A 7,079-nucleotide genomic window follows, 5' to 3' on the forward strand; every position below is an offset into this window, starting at 1 on the left:
GATAAACATGACACCTAAACATTATAATATTTTTGGTATCTTCAGTTGAAAAAATCATTGATACTTGATAGAAAACCATTAATTTTAATGGTAAGAGTGCACTCTAAACTTTACATTTGCGACACAATATAAATTTAAGGATGTTCGTCATTACAATAGTCCTTCTAACGAACCACACAATATGGTATGAAATAACACGCAAATATCGTAAAAGTAGACAAAAATTAGAAATTTTTTTATAATTAAAGCTAGCCCGTGCCTTGCACGGGTAATAAAGCTACATTGCTAATAAGTGTCAAACACGTATCTTCAGTCTACGCAATTAAAAAGAAAGCCGTCCAATTGCTGAATATTTACGTGATATCAAGTCCATTACTGATGAATTAACAATAACTGGACCTCCAGTTTCGAATGCTGAATTGATTATTAGTGGCATTGGACCTGAATATAATCCTCTTACATCTGTCATTCGTGCCCGAGAATCGCCAATACCATACGAAAAATTGCATGATCAGATTTTAAGCCATGAGTTCTTTCTCATGTACACTGAAAATCGTCAATCTTCAACTCATTTGATGTCTGTTCCTGCTACACTTGCTATTACACAACGTAACTCTAATTCAGAAAATAATTATGGCTTCACCAGTCGGCCTTCTCAGCGTCACTACAATAACCAAGCTCGTAACCTTCGAAGTGCGCCTGGCAGTCCGTGGCACAATTTGCAAACTCCTTCAACTTATGGTATAGTGTGTTGTCAATTATGCAGCAAAATATGATATACAGTTAGTGTCTGTCCATCAAAGTCACACAATCAAATGGAAGTCCAGGCTAATCTGGCACATAGTAGGTACACCACCATAAATCATTGGGTCGTTGATTCTGGTGCATCGCATCATATGACTAATGATGTCCAGAATTGTCACTCTGCCTGTGACTATACTGGACCTAAAGAAATTGCCAAGGCTGACGATAAATTTATTATAATTTCTCATACCGGTAAAACCTTTCTTCAAACCCATACTCATAAATTTTTTCTCTGGAATACACTTTGTGAATCTGATATAAAAATAAATTTATTACATGTTTCTCATTTTTGTCATGATAACAATACATCGGTTGAATATTTTCCATCATCTTTTTAGTCAAGGACTTGACTATTAATCAGTAAATCGGGGATTAATCGGTAGGATTAATTGTAGTATTGATCGGACATATATTTAATATTAATTTTTAAATATTATAAAGAAATACAGATGTACACAAAAAAAATATAAGAAGTTTAAGTTAGTTTTTGTGAGATGGGTTATGGGCTTGACCACATCTGCACACTATAAGTACAAAAGTCTTTGAAGTCATTTCTATTATCATTTCACTTTTTTATACTAGCTATTTTCTATCGTTGAAATACAAACCAACCACCCACCCACCCACCACCTCAATTATCATCTCTTTCCGATCACCTTATTCTTCTCTAGTATAGGGACCTTTCTTCTTGTTCATTATTCATTAGACACACCCGAACCATCTCATATTTCATCATCATGTTCTCAAATTGACCCAAATTCAATCTTTATTGCATATTCATCTATAAGATGCAATTAATAAATACAGTATATATTAAAAAAGAGAGAATGAAGCATCAATCGTCAGATGATGAAGGTATATTATACTCTTTGACCCTATTTTTTCTTTTTTGACCTAATTACGACCCGATTTTGACTCGAACTTGGGGGAAAATGTTTTTCGGCCGTTTTAGGGTTATTTGATCGGAAGCCTGTCGCACAACGATTTATCGGCCGATTAATCGGAAAAATCACCGATTTTTATAACCGTGGCTGCACCTATTTTTCAATTAATAAAAAGAATTATTATGTATTTTTTGTGGACTACTACACTAAGTACACATAGGTTTGCACAATTAAAAATAAAAGTGATGTTACATGCATTTTTTAAAAGTTTCAACATGTAGTTGAAAGATTTTTTTCACTAAAATCCAATCCATTTATATGGATGAAGGGGTGAAATCACTGGTTTACAGTCCTACCTCCAAACACTAGGGATTCAACATCTCAAATCACCTCTTTATACTCTATAGAGGTTGCTTTCCCAGAACGTAAGCACCATCACATCATAAAAATAACAAAAAACTCTTCTCCATTAAAGCGCACTACCATATGATTTTTGGTCTTTTGCTTGCCAACATGCAATTTATCTTATAAATAGGATGGCAACATCCACTCTAGGATAAAAAACACCATATGAATGCTTATTTAAATCATCTTCGGATTATAATTCTCTTCGTGTATTTGGGAGTTTATGTTATCCATGGCTTCGCCCATATGTTGCAAACAAGTTAGAATCGCGCTCTCACCCATGTGTCTACTTAGGTTTTTCCACACAATTTTACAGTCACCTGTATTTTGAACCACATTACTCAAAATATATATCTCAAGAGATGTTGTATTTTGTGAGAATGTATTTCCTTTCTTAATAATCTCTTCCTTTATTCGTCATCCTTTCTCTCGTGTAACTGGGATCAACTAATAACCAATGTTAGTCATGTTGTTTCTAAGTTCTTTCAAATGAGAAGATTATAGTATGGAAGAAGAATAGAAGCACTCATAACAATATATATTTCTTATTATTTTTCTTCTTATCAAAATAAAGTACATACTCCATCTCTTATTTATAATAGAAGGATATAAACCATCATTACATGAATGATAACATATATATTTCATAAAAGCATAGATACAAATAATATTTCAATAGGTTCGATGCATCTATATGTAAATGAAGAGTTTAGTTTACTTATTCAACAAATTCCTCCCTTAAACTAAAACTCTTTTCGATGCTTCATGCCCATCATTATTTTGTAAGTATCAAACAGAATTTTAGGTAGCGGCTTTGTGAGCACATCTGCAACCTGGTCACGACTAGCAACATGACGCAAATGTACATTCCTTTCCTTCACATGCTCCCGAATAAAATGAAAACAAACATTTATATGTTTACTCATTTCATGATATACTGGATTCTTAGCAAGTTCAATTGCCGACTTGTTGTCGATTCGAATTTCAGTTGATCCCTGTTGCTAAAGCCTCAATTCATATAGTAACCTTCTCAGCCATATTGCATGACATACACAATAAGAAGCTGCCACATATTCTGCTTCACAGGTTGATAATTACACTATTGATTGCTTCTTAGAATGCCATATAAATGCTGTATTTCCCATGAAAAATAAATATCCAGATGTGCTTTTTCGGTCATCCACATCTCCGCACCAATCACTGTCAGAATATCCCATCAGTTTATAGTCTGTTGTTTTAGAGTAAAACAGTCCCATCGATTTTGTCCCCTGAATGTATCGCAAGATTATTTTGATAACTTTCCAGTGTGAATATTTTGGATTCTCATTGAACCTACTTACCATACCGACGCTATATGCAATGTCAGGCCTTGTGAACGTGAGATAACGCAGCACTACACCATAAAATTCCTACTGTAACACCAAAAAAATGTTGTATTTGGGGGTAAATATGTTGTTCTTACCCCACTTTTAAGCTAAGGTAACATTTTCTTAAAGATAGGTTTTTCAATATTGCCTTAGGGGTCTAAGGTAACATATGATCCTGCTACTGTAACATGTATATTTATGTTACCCTAGACCCTTAAGGTAACACAAAACATGTCTATTGTCACTTAAATATATGTTACCTTAGAGTGGCACAATTTTTTTAAAAAAATTGGACTCAATTTGGGCCCCACACTATAGTGACGTGGCATGCTGACGTGGCATTTGTGGGGCCCACAATGCTGACTTGAATTGCAGCCTCTATACTGACATGGCATGTGGGCCTGCAATGGTGATGTGGCATGTGAGTCCCACTTTTTCTTTATATCAATTATGTACCTAGGGTAACACTTTAGTAGCTTTTGTAAGATATGTACCTTGGCTATTGAAACATTTTAAGAAGCTATTATAACACTTTAATAAACTACTCTAACATTTTACAAGAAACAAAATGAAAAATTACTATTTAAAAGTATGAAACGACAACCACAATATTCTTAACTAAACAAACTAATTCACGTTCTTTATATTACATTAGCATAATATTATAAACTTAAAAAATAATACTAGAAGCTACTGCTCATCAACTTATGCTTGGATTTGCTTCACTTTCTCATCAAATTCAACATCAAGGCTTTCCCTTATTTGTCTATGTCCCCGTCTTTTATGTTCCTTGAAAAATATATTCGCTTAGCTATATATAATATGAATTCCGGTAATCCACAAACTAAAAAAAGATAACTAATTTCTAATAATTAACAGCAAACTGTAGTACAACATTAATCCACAAACTAAAAAAGATAACTTATTATCTTTTTAAACCCTCGCTCTTCAAACGCCTCACAATATGGGAAGAAATGAGCCCACCTGCTCCAGTGATGGAAATTCTGAGTTTCTCAAATAGCCAGTAAAGTTCCCTCTCAAGGCTCTCGTAGATGTATGCTCCATAATTGTTTTTCTCAGTGCTGCCCATACTGTAAATGCAGCATAGAAATATTGTTTGTACGAAGATATCAACCAAAAGATTTGTGATTGATTAACAATTGAAAAGAACTATAATACTTAAAGGTAACAACTTTTAATAGTTTTGAAAAAGAACATTACATACCTCATCTTTTAATAGTTTTGAAAAAGAACATTACATACCTCATCTAATTTGGACTATTTAATTTATCAAATTCCTTTGCAATTCTCAAGGCTTTAGCAGAAGATATGTTTTGCGCCTGTTTACCAGAAAATTATAACCATCTCCAATTTCAATATGAAGTCATCAAGTCAAGAAAAAAAGAACAGATTATTGTCAAATGCAGAAACTCACCAATGAATCATGGAGATTTCCTTTTTCCACTCCAGGAAATCGACCAACATTAGTGGTGGATTTAAATTTCAACGATTAAAATCACAAAACAAAAGAAAGTAAATTTTTGAGGTACGCAGAAAATATAGAACAAGACAGATCAATTAATGCAAATACGTCGATACAATTTCGAAAGAAGGCACTGCATTTAAAGTTAAGTTAAACACTAGCTTCACATATTACCCCCGTCGGTAGGATAAAGGATGGAAGTATCACATGGAACGATAAAATCAGAATCCACCTTGACCTTTGCTAACCGTGCCTCAGCAGACATAGCTCCATTTGCTGAAACATTATAAACACTGAATTGTTTATCTATTTAACAAAAAAGAACAAGAAAATGAGCATATGCCGACAAAAGTTTCATGCTAAAAAGATCCCTACGCAGAACAGGTTTTGGGATGAACATAGCAAACAACTATAATCTTGACATAATAATTTATGGCAAATGTCACTATGGACAAATTCATTAATTACTCGATTTTATGTAGATACATAAATAATATTTTTTTCTTCCAACTCTGATCTTCCAGTATTCACTGATAGTAAACTTCTCAGCTTATAGTTATCGCATGATGGAAAAGAAAATCAGCAAAGATATGCAGCATTCTTTGATTATTATTGTTGCATATGACCTTGCCAAAACATTGCAATTCGGTGAAACCAGGCATGGTAATCTTGGTTGATAGGTATTATAGGACAGAAATAAATGCAACTAGTTAATAATTTAATCTACAATTGTAAGCTTATGGTTATTATTGGATATCTTGTCTAAGAGGTACAGCAGGGGGTGAATATCTTACAACAGTGAAGTTATGTAAGTTTTTTAGTTTCTATATCACCAGTTTTTAGTTGCTTCATACAAGGCCCTGAAACAGGGACAGAAATGCAAGCACCAGCTCATAGACCTGCTTATTGACCGTCTGAACCACTCATCCTGCTTCACTTTTCTTAAATTTGAGTGGCCCTGATTCTCACTCGCACACACGTGCCCCTGAATCTACGCACACATGGCCATAATTCTGATACAGATATGACCCTAATGTAACTTGCACTCTGCTATATCAGATATCACCCTTAATTTAATCCTGAGGTGCGTTTAGAAATTTCACCACCTTTTTAAGATTACTTTAGAAGCAGAAAACTCAAAAACAGTGTCAACAACTTCAATCATACTACAATTAGGATCTTTATTTACACCTACTGCTCTCATATTCATCCCTCATATACTATCTTTTATCTTTTCACATATGTTTAATTATTTGGCAATGGAATGTAAGGTCCAACTGGAAATATAAGTCACTTTCTTACACATACTCCGGGTATAAAATATTATACTATTTACAACTAAATGGTTAAAAGATATGAACTTTTCCATTTTACTAAAGCCTAAACAGCTAGCTAACAAAATAAGCAAACTCGATAAGTAAACTTTACCTAAATTTTGGTATCCGGTAACTTCCATGCTCAGAGTACAACTCACTCAACAATATTTGTGCATTCTGATCGTTTGAAATGGTTGGCTATTTACTCGTATGGGGTTCCATGTCAAATCTCTTCCACCTGTGCCTGCTAGAATCAGACTAAGAGTCTTGGAAAATTTTAACATTCAACCATTTTAACAATCAAATAATTATCCACAAGACTGCAAGAACTAGCTTGGGTACCATATCTAGGAGTTCTTCATCTAAACCATACACATCATAGCACCTTGACTCTTTCTCACTGACACCAAGAGTCCAGATAAACTATATTAACAGAAATTTTTGTGAACAGATGAAGCAATTTGCAAATTCTGTGCCTCCTGCACTAGTCAAATGTTGCATTTATGAGAAGTGCCATGGTGAATCGCCATGCATAAATAAAAAATTAATATAACTAAATATGAGTTTCACTTTATCCTCCAAATAATATTATAATCCCACGTACTCTGTAACATGAAGGTCTGCCTAATGCCTTTCAACATAATATATAAAGAAAATCACAACCACAATCCTTTAATTTGCAAAAGATTACCCAATTTTCTGCTACCAGCACTACTACTGCCATGCTTATACTACAATCAGTACATAAATGAACATCTAATTACATTCCACAGAAAGAATTGAAGTACTGCCAAGTGTCAACGGTGACCAATTAAAAATA

The 7,079-nt window shown here is 33.8% G+C and overlaps 1 long non-coding RNA gene across 1 annotated transcript; it reads right to left on the reverse strand.

The window, feature by feature from the left end:
- Positions 1-4,355: 4,355 nt before the first annotated feature.
- Positions 4,356-6,733, reverse strand: LOC141705822 (uncharacterized). The gene is made up of 5 exons (XR_012568488.1): positions 6,602-6,733; positions 6,372-6,517; positions 4,896-5,219; positions 4,724-4,800; positions 4,356-4,551 (listed from the first exon to the last, which is right to left on the reverse strand). It is a non-coding gene; the product is annotated as an uncharacterized LOC141705822 (long non-coding RNA).
- Positions 6,734-7,079: the final 346 nt, after the last annotated feature.

The sequence above is a fragment of the Apium graveolens genome, chromosome 2 (assembly GCF_009905375.1).
Source record: "Apium graveolens cultivar Ventura chromosome 2, ASM990537v1, whole genome shotgun sequence".
In the NCBI taxonomy this organism is placed as follows: domain Eukaryota; kingdom Viridiplantae; phylum Streptophyta; class Magnoliopsida; order Apiales; family Apiaceae; genus Apium; species Apium graveolens.